The sequence below is a fragment of the Gymnogyps californianus genome, chromosome 18, assembly GCF_018139145.2.
Source record: "Gymnogyps californianus isolate 813 chromosome 18, ASM1813914v2, whole genome shotgun sequence".
NCBI classification, from domain to species: Eukaryota; Metazoa; Chordata; class Aves; order Accipitriformes; family Cathartidae; genus Gymnogyps; species Gymnogyps californianus.
This window is the reverse complement of record NC_059488.1, coordinates 13,037,368-13,057,258: the sequence shown is the minus strand read 5'-3', so window position 1 is coordinate 13,057,258 and position 19,891 is coordinate 13,037,368. Positions and strand designations below refer to the sequence as shown.

The following is a 19,891-nucleotide window of genomic DNA, read 5'->3' as shown; positions in this document are numbered from 1 at the left end:
CTTGGCGCTGTGCAAACGCTGCTCAGCGATAACTAACGCATCCCTGTGTTATCAACACTGTTTTCAGCACAAATCCAAAATGTAGCCCCATACCAGCTACGATGAAGAAAACTAACTCTATCCCATCCAAAACCACATGCAGAAATAAAATTTTAAAAGTGAAGTGGTACAGGAAACGATTAAAAAATGGGGACAGAAAAGTAGATAAATGGAGACATAGAAAGAAAATTTAAAAGCGGCGGGGGTACAGGAAAGACAGGAAAACAATAAAAAATAGGGACAGCAAACAATGAATGTTGACATAGCAAATGTAATAAGCGATGGCATTAAGGAAAGACGAGAAAAAATAAAAAATACGGATAAGGTAAAAAATAGACACACACATGGAAATATAATCTTAGAAGTGACGGGGCACACGACAGGAATAAATTAAAAAATATGAACAGAGAGTTTGATAAAAGTAGACATAGAATGAAAATTGAAAAAGCAAAAGGGTTCAGGACAGACAGGAAAAAAAAATAAAAAATAAAGACAGTGAATTGGTTAAAGGAGACAGAAAATTTTAAAAGCGACTGGGTAAAGGACAAACAGGAAAAAAAATTAAAAATGGGGACAAAAAACTGGATAAAAGTTGATGTAGAAAGAAAATGTAAAAAGCAAAGGCGTTAAAGAAAGACAAAAAAATTAAAAATAAAGGTCAAGCGATAGAGAGAGACATAGGAAGAAAATTATAAAAGCGGAGGCCTTAAGGAAAGACAAGAAAAAGTTACTGTCGTGGTTTAACCCCAGCTGGCAACTAAGCACCACCCAGCCGCTCGCTCACTCCCCCCGCCGGCGGGATGGGGGAGAGAATCGGAAGGGTAAAAGTGAGAAAACTCATGGGTTGAGATAAAGACAGTTTAATAGGTAAAGCAAAAGCCACGCGCACAAGCAAAGCAAAATGAGGAATTCATTCACCGTTTCCCATTGGCAGGCAGGTGTTCAGCCATCTCCAGGAAAGCAGGGCTCCATCACGCATAACGGTAACTTGGGAAGACAAACACCATCACTCCAATCGTCCCTGCCTTCCCTCTTCTTGCCCCAGCTTTATATGCTGAGCATGACGTCCTATGGTCTGGAATATCCCTTTGGCAGTTGGGGTCAGCTGTCCCGGCTGTGTCCCCTCCCAACTTCTCGTGCACCCCCAGCCTGCTCGCTGGCGGGGTGGGGTGAGGAGCAGAAAAGGCCTTGACTCTGTGTAAGCACTGCTCAGCAATAACGAAAACATCCCTGTGTTATCAACACTGTTTTCAGCACAAATCCAAAATGTAGCCCCATACTAGCTACTATGAAGAAAATTAACTCTATCCCAGCCAAAACCAGCACAGTTACAAAATAAGAATAGGGAGAAAAATACAGAGAGATATCGGAAGACAATTTCAAAAGCAATGGGGTACAGAACAGACAAGAAACAAATAAAAAAGACAGTAAATTGATTAAAGTAGACATGGAAAGAAAAATTTAAAAGCGACAGGGTACAGGATAGGCAGGAAAACATGAAAAATAGGGACACCAAAGTGGATAAACTTTGACATAGAAAGAAAATTGAAGAAGCGACAGGGTACAGGACAGACAGGAGAGAATTAGAAAATGAAGACAGTCAACTGGATAAAAGTAGCCATAGAAGCAAAATTTAAAATTGACGGAGTATAGTATAGACAGGAAAAAAATTTTAAAAGGAGGACAGGAAACTAAATAAATGGAGGCATAGAAAGAAAATTTTTAAAGCAACTGGTACAGGACAGAGAGAGAGAGAGGAAGTAATAAATGGGGACAGGGAATTGGATAGAGGGAGACAGAAATGTTAAAAAGGGACAGGGTACAAGAAACACAGGAAAGAATTAAAAAATAGGAACAGGGATGAGAACAGAAGGAAACATTGAAAGAAAATTTGAAAAGTGGCAGGGTATAAGGAAGAAAGGGAGAAATTAAAATTTAGGGAAAAGAGGCCAGATAAAGGGAATTGTTGAAAGAGAAATTAAATAGCAATGGGGTACAAGAAATATAGGGAGGAATTAAACAATCCAGAAAAGGAGCCGGATAGAGGGCAACGTAGAAGGAATTTTAAAAAGCAACTGAGTACAAGAAACATAGACAAGAATTAAAACACAGGGACAGGGAGATGGATAGAGGACAATGTAGAAAGAAAATTTAAGCAGTGATTGGGTACAGGAAACACAGGCATATTAAAAGAACAGGGACAGGGAGATGGATAGAAGGAACCATAATAAGAAAATTGTAAAAGCAATGGGGTACAAGAAACACAGGAAATACTTAAAAAACAGGGACAGGGAGATGGATAGAAGGAAACGCAGAAAGAAAATGTAAAAAGTGATGGGGTACAGGGCAGAGAGGGTGCCAGAGAGAGGGAAATGTAGGAAGAGAAATTAAAATGCAACAGGGTACCAGAAACACAGGAAAGCATTAAAAAAATAGGGAGAGGGAGCCGCAGAGAGAGAAACTTAGGAAAAAATTAATAGATGAAGTGGTACAGGGCAGAGTTGGCAGAAGAGAACAAGTTTTGGGGAGCCAGATGGGTAGCTGGGGAGGCAGAGATCCGGGGAAGGGCGGCAGAGATGGACCGGGACGCACACGAGACAATGCACGGCTCACCACAGCTCCTGGCACCGGCAGGAGACCTTCACCGACCCAACGCTTTTCTCTCTGCCTCGGTGGCAGGTGCCTGGACACTCCTCTCCCACGAGGCTTCCCAGCGGCTCGCACGAGCAGCTGATGGAGGCACCGAGCTCCCAGCACCGTGTGCTGGTGGTCTGCTCTGTCGGGGACGGCTCAGAGAGATCCTTCCTTGCCACAGGGACTGGGCATTCCTTGCTGGAGTCACCTGCCTGCGGGACCCCCTTGGATTCCCTCCTCAGCCAGTTCCCCTTCCTCAGTTCCCTCAGGCAGGTGTGCCTGGGCAGACCCTTCCCCAGCTAAAGGGAGGAATTAAAAAATAGGGGCACTGAGCTGGATAAAGAGAGACACAGAAATAAAATTTTAAAAGCGATGGGTACAGGACAGATAGGAAGACATTAAGAAATAAAGACAGGGAGATGGATAGGGGATACATAGAAAGAGACTAGAAAGCGGCAGGATACAGGAAACACAGGAAAGAATTTAAAAATAGGGACAGGGAGGAAGATAGAGGGAGAAATAGAAAGAAAATTCAAAAAGCAATGGGGTACAAGTCACACAGACTCAAATTAAAAAAATAAGGCCAGGGAGCTGGAGAGAGAGAGACATATGTATAAAGAAAATTTTAAAACCGACGGGGTAAAGGAAAGAGCAAGAAGCAATAAAAAATAGGAGCCAGATAGAGCAAGAAGAAATAAAAAAGGGAGCCAGATAGAGGGAGGCATAGCAAGTTTGAAAAGCGATGGGGTACAGAGCAGAGGGAGTGTCCTGGTTTTGGCTGGAATAAAGTTAAACTTCTTCTTAGTAGCTGCTATAGTGCTGTGTTTTGGATTTAGGATGAGAATAATGTTGATAACACACTGATGTTTTAGTTGTTGCTAAGCAGTGTTTATAGTAAGTCAAGAACCTCTCACCTTCTCATACTGCCCTGCCCGCGGAGGCTGGGAGTGCACAAGGAGTGCACAAGAAGCTGGGAGGGGACACAGCAAGGGCAGTTGACCCAAACGAGCCAAAGGGATATTCCACACCATATGATGTCATGCCCAGTACATAAACTGGGGAAGTTGGCCAGGGGACACCGTGGCTCAGAGATTGGCTGGGCACTGGTCAGCAGGTGGTGAGCAATTCTATTGTGCATCACTTGTTTTGTATATTCTATTATTATTTTTTCCCCCCTTCCTTTTCTGTCCTATTAAACTGTCTTTATCTCAGCCCACAAGTTTTTCTCCCCTCCCCCCCCCCCCCCCCCCAATTCTCTCCTCCATCCCACGGAGGGGAGGGGGAGGACAGGCAAGCAAGCGAGCGAGCAGCTGTGTGGTGCTTAGTTACTGGCTGGGGTCAAACCATGACAGGGAGATATTAAAAAATACGGTCAGGGAGCCAGATAGGGTGAGACATAGAAATAACATTTTAAAAGTAATGGGGTACAAGGCAGTGCAAAAAACCTAAATAATAGGGAGAGGGAGCTGGTTAGAGAGAGAGACACAAAAAATTTAAAAGGCAACGGGGTACTGGGCAGAGTTGGCAGAAGAATAGGTTTTCAGGAGCCATACAGGGAGGTGGGCGGGCAGAGAGGAAGATGGAGGAATGGAGGCAGGCAGACATCTGGAGAAGGGTGGCAGAGATGGGCCAGGATGCAGAGGAGAGGACGTGTGACTCACCGCAGCTCCTGGTGCTGGCAGGAGACCTTCACCACCCCGATGCTTCTCTCTCTGCCCTTCCCTCCTCTGCAGTGCCACCTACCCGACCCTTGCCCACTCAGCAGCACGCAGCGGAGGCCTTGATGCTCCTCATCTGGAAGAATTCCTCAATACATGGCAGCTCACGCACAGTCAACAGAGGCATCGAGCTCCCAGCACCACGTGCTGGTGGTCTGCTGTGTTCGGGATGGCTTGGAGGGATCCTTCCTCACCACAGGGACTGCCTGTTCCTTGCTGGAGGCAGCTGCCTGTGCGGGACCCCCTTGGATTCCCTCCTCAGCCAGTTCCCCTTCCTCAGCTCCCTCAGGCAGCCATGCCCAGGCAGCCCCCTCTCCAGCTAGAGCCCCTTCCCACAGCAGGGCCAGCTCCATCCTCAGCCTCACTGGCCACACCTGGGGCTGCCCCAGCTCCAGCCCCAGCTGGGGCCCATCGGGAACAGGGGCCATTGCCAAAGCCCCACAGCACATCACCCCCTGCCCTGCTCCTGTCCACAGACAGGAGCTCTGCACCCAGGGGCTGCAAACACAGCCAGGGGCACAGAGGAGGCAGGAGAAGTTTATGCCTTAAGGCACATAAGAAATCCCGGCAGTGAGCTGGCTACAAGGCTCAGTGCCCAAAGGCAGCAGGACAGAGGGAGAAAAGGGAAGAGAAAAGCAGGAGGAAGGACAGAGGTGTTATCGTTTCTTTTTCCTGACTTCTGAAACACAGACAGAAAGGCCACATTTGGGAAGGAGACATTGCTTTATTCGATAGTGCGCAGAATCGGACGCTCGGGGGAAGTTCCCCAAATTGAGTGCAAAATCAAATATAAAACTTAGCCTATTTATACATCCCATTTCATACATCCTATTCACATTACATACATGTCACACTAATCCCTCCTATTTACTACATTTACGTATTGGTAACATTGCAAAACTATACTACACATGAGCGGGGGTTCCGAGTGGTCTCGGTGGTCCGAGACAAAGTTCACATTAAGTTGTTATTTTTGTCAAGTAAGCATTCTATCCCTTGTTGACTGAACGTGTCCTTGTGGTTGTTACTTTAGGGAAAGGTCCTGTTAAAAAAAGCTCTGTCTGTCCTTGCACATGCTTCACATAACTTCTAGCAGTTACAAGATAACAGCTACTAAGGTGTATTTACATGCAATTAGAACAGCTGGTATCAGAGGGACGTAGAGGTGTGGGACAGGGAAGCCAGAAAAGGGGATGCTGCAAACAAGAGAGGGACGGGGAGCAGGACAATGATGTAGACAGAGGAGAGCGGAGAGATTGTGCAACCAACCAGGGACAGAGAGATGGAGGAATGAATAAGAGAGACGGGGACCAGGGGAGGGAGGCGGAAGGGACCGGCAGGACAACAAGACAGAGAAAAGACAAGGGATGGGAAAAGTTTATAGTGATAGGGGAAAAGAAACATAGGCAAGAAATAAAAGAGAGAAACAGGGAGCCGGATAGAGGTAGACGTAGAAAGAACATTTTGAAAAGCAACAGGGTACAAGAAACATAGGCAAGAACTAACACATAGGGACAGGGAGATGGATAGAGAGAGACATGAAGAAAATCTGAAAAGCAACAGAGTACAAGAAACACAGGCAAGAAATTAAAAGTAGGTCAGGAAGACAGAGGGAAAGGTAGCAAGAAAATCTGACAAGTGACTGGGTTCAAGAAACATAGGCAAGAATTAAAAAATAGGGACAGGGAGCCTGATAGAAGGAAACTGGTGGGGTGACCTTGGCTGCCCACCAAGCCATTCTGTCACTCCCCCTTCTCAACAAGATGGGGAGACAATACAACAAAAAAGCTTGTGGGTCGAGATAAGGACAAAGAGATCACTCCCCAGTTACTGTCACAGGCAAAACAGCCTCAACTTGGGGAAATTAATTTATTGTCGACCAAAATCAGAGTAGGATAATGAGAAATAAGAACAAATCTAAAAAACACCTTCCCCCACCCCTCTCTTTTTTTCCTGGGCTCATCTTCACTCCTGACTTCTCCACCTCCTTCCCCCGAGCAGCGCAGGGGGACAGGGAGCAGGGGTTGCGGTCAGTTCATCACATGTTGTCTCTGCCGCTCCTTCCTCCTCACGCTCTTCTTCTGCTCCAGTGTGGGGTCCCTCCCATGGGGCCACAGGTCCTGCCAGCAAGCCTGCTCCAGCATGGGCTCCTCTCCATGGGGCCACAGCTGCTGACAGGAGCCTGCTCCAGCATGGGCTCTCCCTGGAGTCACAGCTTTCTTCAGGCACATCCACCTGCTCCAATGTGGGGTCCTACATGGGCTGCAGGTGGATGTCTGCTCCACCATGGACCTCTATGGGCTGCAGGGGAACAACTTGCATCATCATGGTCTTCACCACAGGCTGCAGGGGAATCTCTGCTCTGGCACCTGCAGCATCTCCTCCCCCCACCACCTTCTTCACTGACCTTGGTGTCTGCGGGGCTGTCTCACACTCACATTTTCTCTGTCACAGCTTCTGCGCAGCATTTTTTAGCCCTTCTTAAATATGTCATCACAGAGGCGCTACCAGCGTTGCTGATGGGCTCAGCTTTGACCAGCCACAGATCTGTCTTGGAGCTGGCTGTGCCCAACATGGGGGCAACTCCTGGTGTCTTCTCACAGAAGCCACCCCTGCAGCCCCTACCCCCCCACCCCAGCTAACAAAACCTTGCCATGTAAACCCAATACAGACAAAAATGGGCTACGGGACAGAGAGGGAAGAAATTAAAACATTGGGACAGGGACCTGGAACAAGAGAGTCTAAGAAAGAAAAAGTATATCTAGAATGCAGGGCAGAGATAGAGGAATTAAAAAATAGGGACATGGAGCCAGACAGAGAGAGGTGGGGGAGGTGGGAATTGTGAAGGGCCAAAGGGCAGATGGGGATGAATTAACAAAATTGGGATAGAAAGATAGCCAGATCGACGGAGAAAAACAAAAATAGTGATGGGCTGCAGGACAGAGAGAGAGGATGAAAAAAAGAGGGACAGGGAACAGGACATAAGCACAGAGAGAAAAAGAAAACGGAGGGTAGAATGACAGAGAAAGAGGGGGACTTGGAGAACGAGAGAGGGAGAGGTGCAAGGAAGCAAAAAAAATGACGGCAGGCAATAATATAAAGAGAAAGGGGGGGCGGAGGGGGAGGCAGGGAGGGACTGGGATGCAGAAGAGGGGCAACGTGGCCCCAAGGATCCAGGACTCACCGCAGCTCCCGCTGTCAGCGGTGCTACGACAATTTGACAGTTCGGATGCGTCTTTCTCTGTCTCCCTCCCCCCCCGCCCTTTCCTCCTCTGTAGCTCCAGTCACTTGACTGTCATCCACCTAGAAGAATAGATTGGTGTCTTACAGCTCTTACAGTATGAGGCTTCCCAGATACGTAGCCTCACACGCGCACACACTGCATGGCCGTACTGTGCTTTTGGTTACGCATACAGACCCTGCCGCGCACGTTGGTGATCGGATCTGCTGAGGACTGCACCGAGAGGGATCCTTCCTCCCCAGAGAGGCAGGCTGTCTCCTGTCTGCAGCTGGAGGCTGCTGCCGGCTGGATCCCCTTTATTTTATTCTTCAGCCGCTTTACTTTTTTCTGGCCTCTCCAGCTTCAGCCACAGCAGCTCCTGTCCACAGCCAGTAAGCGCTCCAGCTGTCCCTGTTCGCCCATGCCGCTCGGAGAATGAGGCCAAAGGCAACCCACCCAAACCTGAGCCAGATGCAGTCCACAACGTCCCCGGGAGGAACTGACAACCGAGTCCTCAGCGCTGCCTCTGGGAGAGGGAAAGAGCAAGCAACTGTTATCCACAGGGATGACTGTGGCTCCCCTCAGGCAGGAACCCCTCCTTCCGCAGGAGCTTCTGGAGACGCCGCTCTTTCCCTGAACGGATGCTGAAGGCACCTGCATTGATGGAGAATAAAGCATATTCAAGGGGCAGCTTGCTGCCGTGAGGACAGGGTTTGGGAGCAGCCTGTGGCTACGGGACAGGCTTCAGGAGAGGTGCTGGAGCTGGGGGCAGCTGCATGGGGTGAGCGGGGCTGGAGGAGTTTTGTTGAGCTGGGGAGGCACCCGGCGCCTTTTCCAGGGGGTGGGAAGGCCTCCAGGTACCCAGAGGGGTGGGGGCATCCATCTCCTGCCCCTCTTCCTGCTTCCTCTCCACCAGCTCTCAGAACAATCCACGGGACCTGCTGTCTCGGGACCCGACTCCAACTGACCATCAACCTGTCGGCTGGAAACATCCTTGCAGCTTGTATGCACTCTCAGGCAGGCGTGCCCCAGCAGCACCATCCCCTGGGGCTGCAGCCCTGTGATACAGAGGGGCCATCCCCATCAGCCCACTGGCCCCCCGGGGCTCTTCCAGCCCCAGCCCACAGCTGCAGCCATGGCCCCTTACACCCGCTAGGTAACCTGCTTCCCTGGACTCTGTGACAGCCACTCACCAAGCAAAGGACTACAAAGACAGCCATGAGCACAAAAGAGACAGCGAGTGTTTATTCATTAATGTCTATAAGTCCTGGAGTGAGTCTGCTCTGGGGCTCGGTGCCCGTACGCTCACCCTTCCCCCGGGATGACTCGGCAGTCGTTACCGGAGCAGTGGATACAGAGAACGAAAATACAGCGATGGGGAGCAAGACAGAGGAACAGAAAGAGAAAAATAGAATGAGGGAGAAGGACTGAGGAACAAGGAAAGAAACGGGTACAGGGAAAAGGACAGTGAGATGGAGAAATCTATAAAAAAGGGATAAGGAGCCCTGCAGGGACGTGCCGGAAGAAAAACGGGGTCAGGGAGCAGGACAGAGGGAAAGAGAGAGAAATTGAGTGAGAGGAATAAAGGAGGCAGGAGGGAGAGAAAAAAAGACGGGGAACAAGCCAGAAGGATTGAGGAGGGAAAAAAGACGCACGCAGATGAGAACAAGAAGATGGAGAAAGATTCAACAGTGATGGACTGCAGGATGAGAAAAAAAGGCCAGGGAGCAGGACAGAGGGGAATAATGGGACAGCGAGCTGGGCAGGGGGATATAGCGAGAAACGATGGGACAGGCAGCAGTATGGAGATATCCAGACAAAAAGTTAGGGGGAGGACAGAGAGAATAAGAGAAAAGGGATGGGGAGTGGGGCAGAGATGGAGAAAGAAACATTAGAGACAGAGAGAGGAGGAGAGTGACGGACTGAGACAGAGAGATGGAGAAAGGAAAAAAAAAAAGATATTGATGGGTAGCAGGCCAGAGGCACAAGGGAAGACAGGAGGAAGGACAGAGGGATATAGAAAACAGGTGAGGGACAGGGAGCCAGAAAGCTGGATACTGCGAAAGAGAGAGGGACAGGGAGCAGGGCACCGGGATAGAGAGACAATGAGAGCAACAGAGAGAATGACAGAGAGATGGAGCACGAGAAAAAACAGAGATAGAGAGCGGGACAGACAGGTGAAGCAGTAACAGGGACAGGGAGCAGGACAGAGGAAGAGAGAGAGGGACAGGTAAGATAACAGATAATTGGAGAAAGAAAGGAAAGGGAACAGCACAGAGGGTCACAGCAAAAAAGAGAGGGGTGGCAGAAAGAGAAAAATAAGACGAGGGAGAAGGACTGAGGAGCAGAGGGAAAAAGGTACAGGGAAAAGGACAGAGATGGAGAAAACAAAGAAAGACCGGAGGCAGAACGAAGGGAAAGATCAACAAGGACAGGGAGCAGGACAAAGGGATGGAAAAGGAAAAAATAGTGATGGCAGCAGGATAGAGGAAGAGAGGGGAAAAGAGCAAGAAGAGCAAGAGAAGGAGGATGACGGAAGGATGCAGGGAGAAAGACCAGGACACATAAAAGGGGGGTTGGGGGACACATGCATCAGAAGGGTAGAAAGAGAGGGATGGGGAGCGAGACAGCGTGATGGAGACCGAGGGAGAGAGGGAGTGGATTGCAAGGATACAGAAAAGCAGAGGTACAGGGAAGAGGAAAGAACGACAGAGAGAGAAAGGGGAGGATGGGGAGCAGGAAAGAGAGACAGAGAACGAAAAAATAGCGACAGGCAGAAGAACAGAAATGTAATGCGCGAGCTGTCACACATAAAGTAATCTTATCTTGTATGTATATAGACGATTACAAAAGGATGGCTGATCGCTTCAGGATGTTCTGAAGGCTGGTATATTTGGTGCATCTTGAAGGAGGATGCAAACAGACAGTAGTTAGTCAAGTTTACTTAGATAACTTTGAAACAGACTCAGCAGTATTGTGGAGTTAAGTTACCCTTTAACGAACTGTCTCTTTAGAATACTTAGAATCACACCCATGAACCTAGAAGCCCCTCACTCACAGAAGCCCCTTCCTCTCCATGCATGTGTGGTAGAAAAAGGAAACTCTGTACCTTTAAATGGAACCGAAGACCACCGGGACCGATAAGAATCTTGAAAGATTACATGTAAACAGTATTGTCCCAATAACAAACGGTCAAACAGTATAAAACATCCACCGTGCGTTAACCGGGTGCACGAGCTTTGTGGAATTACCACCTAGCGCCCATCTTTGCGCAAACGTGAAATAAATACCTCGGCTCTGTCTGTGAGATTGGATTATCGCACACCGGGTAGAAGAACCCCCATTTTGGGACAACAGAAATACAGAGAATAAAAAAAGTACTTCTAGGGAGCAGGACAGAGGGATAGACCAAGAGGAAAAAATCAATGGGGAGAAGGATGGGTAACACACAGCGGGACACCAGGGGAGCAAGAGGGAGGGAACAAAGACCAGGACAGAGGGATGAAGAGAGAAAAAAAAAAAAAGGGACAGGAAGAAAAGCAGAATAACCAAGAGAGGAGAAAAAAAAAGAAAGGGAACCAGACAGAGATGGGCAGTGGGACAGAGAGATGGGGAAAGAAAAAACAGGGACAAGGACAGGGACAGAGGGGTAGAGAGGCAAAGAGAGGGACAGGGACCAGGACACTGGGATATAAACAGAGAGGGACAAGGAACAGGACACGAGATTGCAGAGAGAGAGGTACAGGGAAGTGACAGAGAGAAAAAAAGGGGGGCGGGGAGCAGGTCAGAGAGCTGGAGAAAGAAAAAACACTGCTGAGGAGAAGGACAGGAGGATAGAGCCGAAAGAGATGAATGGGAAGCAGGGCGGTGGGATGCAGACAGCAAAAATAACGATAGGCAACAGGACAGGGGGACTGACAGAGAAGTAAGGGACAGGGAGCAGGACAGAGGAACGGAAGGAAAAAATACCGATGAGCAACAGGACAAAGGGACGCAGAGAAAAAAAAAGGAGGGAAAAGGAAGGAAGGAGAGAGAGAGAAAGATGGGGCTAGAGCACGGGACTTGGAGAGACAAAAAGCGGGACAAGGAACAGGACAGAGGGACTGGGGGTGGGGCGGCGGAACCAGATGCAGATTAAGACAAAGAGACAGAGAAGCGGCAGGGGGGAAAACGATGACGGGCTGCTGGACAGAGATGGAGCAAGAAAAAGTAGGGCCAGAGCAGGGAAGAGAGAAAGGAAAAAAGGGACAGCTGGCTGGACAGGGGGATATAACTAGAAACAATGAGACAGGCAGCAGGACGGAGGGATAAAGGCAGAATAACCAGGGAGAGGAAGCAGGACAGATGGACAGTGGGAGGAAAAAAGGGGCAGGGAGCAGGACTGAGAGATGGAGAAAGAAGCGTTAGGGGCAGAGGGATAGAGAGTGCAAAATACAGGTTAGAGGAAGGACAGAGGGACAGAGAGAGAACGAGAGGGCCAGAACCCAGACAGAGAACAGGAGAAAGAAAAACCAGTGACAAGCGGCAGGCCAGAGGCAGGGGGGCAGGGGGAAGGAAGGACAGGAGGAAGGAGAGAGGGATACAGAAAGCAAGTGAGGGACATGGAGGAAGAAAATGGGATACAGAGAAAGAGAGGGATGGGGAGCAGGGCACTGGGGTAGAGAGCAAGCGAGAGCAACAGGGAGAATGACAGGGAGATGGAGCCAGAGAAAAAACAGGGACTGAAAGCAGGACAGAGAAATGGAAAAGGAAAATTAGGGATGGGGAGCAGGACAGAGGGGTGGAGATACAACAAGGGACACAAGTATAACGACAGAAAGAGAGAGGGGGAGAGGGAAGGGGGGACGGGGAGCAGCACAGTGGGATGGAGAAAGAAAAAGACGGGGAACGGGGCAGAGAAATGGAGAAAGAAAATACAGCGATGGGGAGCGGGGCAGAGGACTAGAAAGAGAAAAATAAGACAAGGGAGAAGACTGAGGAGCAGAGAGAGAAAGAAAGGTAGAAAGAAAAGGTCAGAGAGGTAGAGAAATAGGGACAAGGAGCTCTGCAGAGAGATGGAGCAAGAAAACGTAGGGTCGGTGAGCAGGACAGAGGGATAGAAAGATGGGGGGGAAGGAGAGGAAGAACAAAGGAGGGACAAAGACGGTGACAGGGCGCAGGACAGACAGAGAGAGAAAAAGGACAGGGACCAGGACAAAGGGATTGAGAAATAAAGAACAGGTCAGATCTGTACAAAGAGACCAAGAAGGGGAAAAAAACCAGCAATGGGCTAGAGAACAGAGACAGAGGAAGAGAAAAAAGGGCCAGGGAGCAGGACAAAGGAGGAGAGAAAGGAAAAAAGGAGAGCCGGCTGGGCAGGGAGGTGTAGCAAAAAACAACCGGACAGGCAGCGGGAAAGAGAAATAAAGGCAGAAAAAACGAGAACAGGAAGCAGGACAGAGGGAAAACAAAGGGCAGGGAGCAGGACAGAGGTGGAGAAAGAAGCATTGAGGCAGAAGGACAGAAAGACAACAGAGACAGGAAGAAGGATGGGAGATGGGGGGAAGAAGGATGAGGAGCAGGACAAGGTGACACAGAGAGAGAAAAAAGGGACAGGGAGGCAGGACAAAGTGAAAGACAGGCAAAAATAAGAGACAGAGCAGGACAGAGATGGAGGGGGAAAAGTCTAGGATGGGCAGCAGGACAGATAGCTGGAGAAGGAAAAAAAAGCGCTGGGCTGCAGGACAGAGAGGGACCAAGAAAAAACAGTGACAGGGAGCAGGACAGAGTGACAGAGAACAAAAAAACCAAAGACGGAACAGGACAGAGAAATGGGGGGAAAGACAAGGAGAAGGACAGAGAAACAGAGAGAGACTGAGAAGGATAGGGAGCAGGATAGAGAGATGGAGTGAGAAAGGGAAAAGGGACGGGAGGCAGAACAAAGGGAAAGAGAGACAAGGACAGGGAGCGGGACAAAGGGATGGAAGAGACAAAAAATAGCAATGGGCTGCAGGACAGAGACGGAGGAATTAAGAAATAGACACAGGGAGCATGACAGAATGACAGAGACAGAAAAAAGGGACAGAGAGCAGGACAGCACCAGAGGACAAAAACAACTGCGATGGGCAGTGGTAGAGAGATATGGAGAAAGAAAAAAATACTGAGGAAGAGAGAAAGGAAAGAAGAGCCAGCTAGCTGGACAGGGGGATACAGTTAGAAAGGATGGGAGAGGGAATGGGACAGAGAGAGACAGGCAGAAAAGATAGCAAGATGAAGCAGGGCAGAGGGGCAGCAAAAGGGGGGGGGCGGGGAAGGGGACAGGGATCTGGACAGAGATGGAGAAAAAAGCAGCAGGGATGGAAGAAAAGAGACAGAAAAAGCGACAGGGAGCAGGGCAGAGAAAGAAAAATCAGGGCAGCGGCAGGATGGAGATGGAGAAAAAAACCTGGGATGGTCAACAGGACAAAGAGGAATAAGAATACAGGCAGGGAGTGGGACAAAGGAATATAGCGAGAAACAGCAGCACAGAAAGCAAGACAGAGCAACAGACAAGAATAATGACAACGAGAGAGAGAAAGACAGAGACCGGGAGAAGCACAGGGGGTCGGAGAAAGAAAGAGAGGTATTAGGAGCCCTGCAGAGACATGGAGAATGGAGAAGAAAGGGGCAGGGAGCAGCACAAAGGGTCAGAGAGAGTAAGAGATGAACAGGAAGGAGGACAGGGACAGTGAGATACAGAATGAGAAAAAAACCCAGCAACAGCGAGCAAGACAAAGGGATGGGGGGGGGGGGGGGGAGAGACAGAAGGCAGGGACATGGAGTGGCATGTACAAGCACAGAGAGGAAAAGAACGCCAGGGAATGCGCCAGACAAATTGTGGGGGAAAAAGAGACGGATGCAGCTCAGGACAAAGAGGCGGAAAAGGAAAAAACAGCAATGGGCTGCAGGGCAGAGATGAAGGATGACAAAAAGGAAGGAGAGAGAACAGGACAAAAATGCAGGGGGAAAAACAAAAGGGAGCAGTAGAACAAGAGAGAGAAAGGGAAAGAGGAAGAGGAAGCAGGACAGAAGAATAGAGAGAAGAGAAGAGGTACAAGGAAGCAAAGAAAATCACAGCAGCGTGGGAAAGAGAGGGGGCCAGGGGAGGGACAGGGAGGGACCGGGACACAGAAGAGGGGCGACAGGGCCCCAAGGGCCCGGTACTCACTGCAGCTCTTGCTCTCGGCGCTGTCGGGAGAATTTGACAGTTCAGACACTTCTGTCTCCGTCTCTCCTCCCTTCCTCTTCTGTAATTCTGGTCGCTTGGCTGTCCTCCACCTGAGAGAATATGTGGTGTCTTATGAGACAAGGCTTCCTAGACATGTAGCCTCGCTCACTCACACGCGCGCTACACAGCCATACCGCACTTCGGGTTACGCATACAGACCCCGCGGTGCACGTTTGCAGTCTGGCCTGCTGCGGACTACGAAGAGGGATCCTTCCTCACCCGGAGAGACAGGATCTCTCTTGCCTGCAGCAGGAGGCAGCTGCTGGCTGGATGGCCTTTGATTTCTTCTTCTTCACCTTTCTCTGGCCTCTCCAGCTTCAGCCGCAGCAGCTGCTGTCCACAGCCAGTAAGCACTCCGCCTGTCCCTTTTCGCCCCCACACCATGAGGAGAGCAGGCCCAGCAGACACAATCCATGCAAGCCTGAGGCGGGTGCAGTCAACAGCAACCCCTGGGGAGGAACGGACAACCGTGGCCTCAGCACAGCCTCTGGGAGAGGGAAAAAAGAAGCAGGGACTGTTATTATCGTAGCTTGCCCCTGGCCGGAGCCCCTCCTTCCGCAGGGGCTTCTGGAGATGCATCGAGGGCCAGCTTGCAGCTGTCACGACAGGGCTTGGGGGTGACCTGGGGCTATGGGACAGGCTTCAGGGGAGGTGCTGGAGCTGGGGGCAGCTGCACGGGGTGAGCGGAGTGGGGGGAGGCTCAGGGGGAGCTCTGGCGACTTGGGGAGTGTCCTGGTTTAACCTGGCAGGCAGCTAAACACCACACAGCCATTCGCTCACTCCCCCCCCCCCAGTGCGATGGGGGAAAGCATCGGAAAAAAAAAAGTAAAATTTGTGGGTTGAGATAAAGTCAGTTTAATAGGACAGAAAAGGAAGGGAAAATAATAATAATAATAATAAAAGAATTAGAATATATAGAACAAGTGATGCACAATGCAATTGCTCACCACCCACTGACTGATGCCCAGCCAGTTCCCGAGCAGCGGCTCCTGGCCAGCTTTTCCCCTATTTTATATACTGACCATGACATCATATGGTATGGAATATCCCTTTGGCCAGTTTGGGTCAGCTGTCCTGGCTGTGTCTCCTCCCAGGTTCCTGTACCCCCCAGCGTACTCGCTGGCAGGGCAGTTCGAGAAGCTGAAGAGTCCCTGACCACTGCTTAGCAACAACTAAAACATCAGCGTGTTATCAACCTTATTCTCATCCTAAATCCAAAACACAGCACTGTACCAGCTACTGGGAACAAAATTAACTCTATCCCAGCCGAAACCAGGACAGGGAGGTGCCCAGCATCTGCGCCTGGGGAGTTGTCCTCCTTCTTCCCCGCTTCCCTTCTATCAGCTCTCGGGTAACTCCCTGGGGCTGCCCTGACCCGGCTCGCCTCCACCACACCGGGAGCCTGCCGCAGCGGGCGGTTTGAAGCTTCCCCTCCCGCCACCCCCGGGCGGCCAGCGGGCTGGAGACACCCCCGGAACCGCCAAAGGGGCTCGCTCGCCTCGCCGGTGGCCTCAGCCCTCACCCGCCGCCGCCGGCAGGACTCGCGCCCGGCGCGCCGCCATGCTGCTCCCGGGGACCTCGCGTGGTGCATCGCGCCGACGGCGCGCCGGAGGGGCCAGACCCGCTCCGCGAACGCCGGGCTGCAGTACCGCGCTGCGGCCACCGGGCGGCAGCAGCAACGAGCGCCCGGCGGGCGGCGCTCGCCCCGGGCGGCACCGGCGCTGCGGTGCCGCGCTTTGCGCGCCGAGCGCCCGCCGGCGCCGCGCACGTGGGGCGGCAGCGGCGTTTCCTTACCGGGAGGCAGCAGCGAGCGCGGGGGCACCACCCGGCAGGCACTGCAGTATTGCATTGCCGTTACCGGCGGACGGCAGCGTCGAGGATGAGGCACCACCGCGCATGCGCGGCTCCAGAGTTGCAGTACCGACTCTTGATCGCCGGGAGGCAGGAGCGAGCGAGGCAAAGCGCGCCACCGCGCATGCGCGGCTCCAGAGCTGCAGTGCCCAATTTTGGTCGCAGGGAGGCAGTAGAGAGCGAGGCAAAGCGCGCCACCGCGCATGCGCGGCTCCAGAGCTGCAGTACCGACTCTTGGTCGCCGGGAGGCAGGAGCGAGCGAGGCAAAGCGCGCCACTGCGCATGCGCGGCTCCAGAGCTGCAGTGCCCAATTCTGGTCGCAGGGAGGCAGTAGAGAGCGAGGCAAAGCGCGCCACCGCGCATGCGCGGCTCCAGAGCCGCAGTGCCCAATTTTGGTCGCAGGGAGGCAGTAGAGAGCGAGTCAACGCGCGCCACCGCGCATGCGCGGCTCCAGAGCTGCAGTGCCCAATTTTGGTCGCAGGGAGGCAGTAGAGAGCGAGTCAACGCGCGCCACCGCGCATGCGCGGCTCCAGAGCCGCAGTGCCCAATTTTGGTCGCAGGGAGGCAGCAGAGAGCGAGGCAAAGCGCGTTACTGCGCATGCGCGGCTCCAGAGCTGCAGTGCCCAATTTTGGTCGCAGGGAGGCAGCAGAGAGCGAGGCAAAGCGCGTTACTGCGCATGCGCGGCTCCAGAGCTGCAGTGCCCAATTTTGGTCGCAGGGAGGCAGCAGAGAGCGAGGCAAAGCGCGTTACTGCGCATGCGCGCGCCAGAGCTGCAGTGCCCAATTTTGGTCGCAGGGAGGCAGGAGCGAGCGAGGCAAAGCGCGCCACTGCGCATGCGCGGCGCCAGAGCCGCAGTGCCCAATTTTGGTCGCAGGGAGGCAGTAGAGAGCGAGGCAACGCGCGCCACTGCGCATGCGCGGCTCCAGAGCTGCAGTGCCCAATTTTGGTCGCAGGGAGGCAGCAGAGAGCGAGGCAAAGCGCGTTACTGCGCATGCGCGGCTCCAGAGCTGCAGTGCCCAATTTTGGTCGCAGGGAGGCAGCAGAGAGCGAGGCAAAGCGCGTTACTGCGCATGCGCGGCGCCAGAGCTGCAGTGCCCAATTTTGGTCGCAGGGAGGCAGGAGCGAGCGAGGCAAAGCGCGCCACTGCGCATGCGCGGCGCCAGAGCCGCAGTGCCCAATTTTGGTCGCAGGGAGGCAGTAGAGAGCGAGGCAACGCGCGCCACTGCGCATGCGCGGCTCCAGAGCTGCAGTGCCCAATTTTGGTCGCAGGGAGGCAGTAGCGAGCACGGCCGAGCGGGCCACTGCGCATGCGCGGCTCCAGAGCTGCAGTGCCCAATTCTGGTCGCAGGGCGGCAGTAGCGAGGGCAGCAAAGCTCGCCACTGCGCATGCGCCGCGTCGTTGCTGCAATACCCACTTTTGGTCGCCAGGCGGCAGTAGCGAGCACGTTAGACTGCGCCACTGCGCATGCGCGGCTCCAGTGCTGCAGTACCTAATTTTCGTCGCCTGGAGGCAGGAGCGAACACGTCGAGGCGCTCTATTGCGCATGCGCGTCTCTAGAGCGGCTGTACCAAATTTTGGTCGCGGGGAGGCAGTAGCGAGCGAGGCAAAGCGCACCACCGCGCATGCGCGGCTCCCGAGCTGCAGCACCCCATTTTGGTCGCCGCGCGGCAGCTGCGAACGCGGCGAAGCGCAGCACTGCGTCTGCGCAGTGCTGATGTTCGGCCACCTGGGGGCAGCAGTGAGCGCGGGGGAAAAAAGCTCGCGTGGGACACTTTGGGGGTGGGGGGACAGGCAGATATGGGGGTAGTGGGAGGTATGTGTGTATAACCATGCTTGGGGGGACATGTGAGGGAATGACCTTACACCAGGGGGTCCACCCAGGATAATCCACAGCAAATAACTCACCTGGGATAATCCTCTACAGATAATCCACTCTGGATAACTGACCCACACCGGATAATCCACACTGGCTGCTCCACAAGCATGCCAGCATGCCAGAGAATGGCGCCACACCCCTTGCTCAGGCTCTGCTCTGGGATGTTTCCCCTCCGTTCCCACGCTGGGAGGGGCTCCCCAGGGCAACAAACGCCCCCGGTCCCTCTCGGCCCCGGACTCTCCCCCCCAACACAGCCCTTGCTGCGCACCCGCGGGGCACCCGCTGCAGACAGAGCCAGGAACCTCCAGACACAGGGCCGGCCCCTTACGGTGAGTCTTCTTAGCCACCGGCAGGCAAAGCTGGGCTGGGGGGGGAATCTATTGAGCATCACAAGACACTTACAGCATCGCATCTGAAAAACAAAAATCCCAAACCATATTTCAGCATGTTAAAATAACACAGAAGAAAGTAGAGGAATTCAGTCAGAATAAGAGACAGGATAGTAGTTGAGCTAGAGGAGAAGTCTATGTAAATGGGACAGGGCAGAGAAAAATATAACGACAGGCTCATGGGTCGAGATAAGGACAGGGAGAGATCACTCACCAATTCCTGTCACAGGCAAAACAGACTTGACTTGGGAAAAAAAATTAATTTCATTTATTACCAGTCAAATCAGAGTAGGATAATGAGAAATAAAATCAAATCTTAAAAACACCTTCCCCCCACTCCTCCCTTCTTCCCGGACTTAACTTTACTCCCAAATTCTCTACCTCCTCCCCCATAGCGGCGCAGCGGGACAGGAATGGGGGTTTGGGTCAGTTCATCACACGCTGTTTCTGCCACTCCTTCCTCCTCAGGGGGAAGACGCCTCACACTCTTCCTCTGCTCCAGCGTGGGGTCCCTCCCACAGGAGACAGTCCTCCACGAGCTTCTCCAAGGTGAGTGCTTCCCACGGGCTGCAGTTCTTCATGAACTGCTCCAGCATGGGTCCCTTCCACGGGGTGCAGTCCTTCAGGACAGACTGCTCCAGCGTGGGTCCCCCACCGCGTCACAAGCAAACCTGGTCCGACATGGGCTCCTCTCTCCACGGGTCCACAGGTCCTGCCACGAGCCTGCTCCAGCGCGGGCTTCCCACAGGGTCACAGCCTCCTTCAGGCACATCCACCTGCTCTGGCGTGGGGTCCTCCATGGGCTGCAGGTGGATGTCTGCTCCACCATGGACCTCCATGGGCTGCAGGGGGACAGCCTGCCTCACCATGGTCTTCACCACGGGCTGCAGGGGAATCTCTGCTCTGGTGCCTGGAG

The 19,891-nt window shown here is 52.4% G+C and overlaps 1 long non-coding RNA gene across 1 annotated transcript; it reads right to left on the bottom strand.

Moving 5' to 3' along the window:
• Positions 1-7,648: 7,648 nt before the first annotated feature.
• On the bottom strand, positions 7,649-15,227 carry LOC127023817 (uncharacterized). Its single transcript, XR_007767479.1, has 4 exons — positions 15,017-15,227; positions 14,798-14,907; positions 7,810-8,265; positions 7,649-7,694 (listed from the first exon to the last, which is right to left on the bottom strand). It is a non-coding gene; the product is annotated as an uncharacterized LOC127023817 (long non-coding RNA).
• Positions 15,228-19,891: the final 4,664 nt, after the last annotated feature.